Source organism: Phalaenopsis equestris, unplaced genomic scaffold, assembly GCF_001263595.1.
Source record: "Phalaenopsis equestris unplaced genomic scaffold, ASM126359v1 Scaffold000047, whole genome shotgun sequence".
NCBI classification, from domain to species: Eukaryota; Viridiplantae; Streptophyta; class Magnoliopsida; order Asparagales; family Orchidaceae; genus Phalaenopsis; species Phalaenopsis equestris.
In genome coordinates, this window is record NW_018164489.1 from 340,594 (window position 1) to 342,770 (window position 2,177).

The window sequence follows — 2,177 nt, forward strand, 5'->3', positions numbered from 1 at the left end:
TATATATATATATATATATATATATATATATATAGTAGGTCATTTATTTAACTAAATACCTAAATATTTAACTTTAGTAAGATTCACATGCATATCACTTAATTTCTGCGTATTTACATATCTGCCACCTAACTTCGATAGTTACTTATATGCCACTATACCTATGAATAAAAAGATTTCACTGTTTAAGAGTTAAATAAGTGTTATTTTTTATTTGATATGAAAGATTTGGATGGTATAAATGTAAAAAAACTAAAATTTAGGTGTTAAAAAACAAAGGATAGGTGTTAGATATGTAAGCACATAAGAATTGGGTGGTATGTATGGCAGTAAACTATGTATCTGTCGGTCGTTTTATTTTTATTATTTTTTTTAAACTTCGTGATTTAAGAAAGTGAATGATTTTGTGATTTTGAAAATAATTTAAATATAAATATAACTTTTTTTGATTTTTTTTTAAAATTTTTATTTTTAAAAGTAACATTTTAATTTTAAAATGGATGAGATCAAACAGGTCTGACATTTTAAATAATTTAGATGATTGAATACAATACTACAAATAATACACTTATCCCGAAGAATAAATAAATCACTTGTAATAGAGATTCAATCACCTAGACTAAAGAATTTGTGACATTCATATTGGTCTGCGAAATATTTTAAAAAAATGCCAACAAGTTCTCCTACCTAACATAAAAAATTAGATAGGGTTTATTTTATTTGGGTTCCTGGTTCCCTATAGAAGCAAACCCCTATAGTTAATTACATCTTAAATGATTGAAATCATTTAAGAAAACTCTCGATTAAGATCATGTGGTTTTGATTTCAAGATTTCAAAGTTTAGGTTTTCACGATTGGACATGGGAAAATCAAATAGAAATGACTCAAAATATGAACAATTATTTAAGGAATCCAAAGGGAAGAAAAGTAGGGGATATCACAGATCCAAGAGAAACCCTGGGAATGTCCCAACAATCCTAATATTCGGCTTTATGTCTTTTGAAATGATTTAATTTGATATTTCAATCCTGCAAATTATTTATGATTTAGGACTTATGTTTGCACAATGTCGGATTGTGCAAATAGCCTAAAAAGACAGGAGGATTTACATCGTACCGCACGGTAACTTCGGAATCTTAAAACATTAGGACCTAGGACTTATAATCGTACAACAGAGTTGTACAAAAAAACCTAGAGAGTGACCCTATGGATTGTTATTTAAACTAAAAAAGGTGATAGGTGATGTGAATGTGTTTATGTGATGTGAAGATGTTTTACTGCTGTAGATCCACCTGGGAGTTGTTCCTCGTCGTGTTGCCCACAGTGTTCGCTCAGCACCTCCTGGTTTAGTTTTAGTTTTGAAAATGCACCTAACCACTGGGTTATTCTATACTATGGTATAGTACAAAAACTAAGTAATAAAATATGCAGTGTGAAAGAAAAGTAACAATGTACTGTACAGTAAAGAAGAAAGACAGTATAACATGCTGAAAGAAGAGTATAACATGCTATAAAGAGTAGTATAACAGGATATAAAAGCAATATAACATGCTGGGAAAATAAAATGCTATAATATAAATTAAATCTGTGCACCTGGTAGGTTCATTACTCCTTTAAGTTTAGTTAATATGCGCTGTGTAAAAGAGGAAAATACGACCTGAAAAATACTTAACAGAAACAGGTAAATCGTAGGAAAAAGATAAACAAATAAAATGAAATACAATATCACATATAAAGAACGGAGAAATTTATATGTGGTATTGGAATGTCCCCAATTGCCAGGAGGATTTGAATGTAGGACAAATTCAAATCCCGGAGCATTGGGTTTCAGTTTTGGTCAAGTTAAGGTAAGAATTTCATTATTTGATTTAATTAAATCAGTCATGAGTCACAATCTAGTGCACCCTCGTGCATAGTGTTCTACTTATCTCCTAAACTGAGGTTTGATGTTTGGATTTCTTAGGGTCATTTGAAAATTAGGATGATAAACTATCTCTTAAATTGTGCTCCTAAGATCTATGATGTCTGCACTTTAGTTTAAACTTGAAGTGTCCTAAAGTGTCTAATTTCAATTAAGTGTCTTTCCACTAATCCTCAAACATCTATAGATCCAGCTTAGCTCGCTATCAGGCTCCTAAAACCTAGGGGTAAACTCATAGTTTTGGCAAAAGAATTGT

The 2,177-nt window shown here is 30.5% G+C and overlaps 1 protein-coding gene across 2 annotated transcripts in view; it reads right to left on the reverse strand.

Moving 5' to 3' along the window:
• The window catches only part of LOC110019092 (mediator of RNA polymerase II transcription subunit 17), a 20,904-nt gene that overhangs the window by 4,148 nt on the left and 14,579 nt on the right, over nucleotides 1-2,177 (reverse strand). The gene's annotated exons all lie outside the window — the stretch shown is intronic.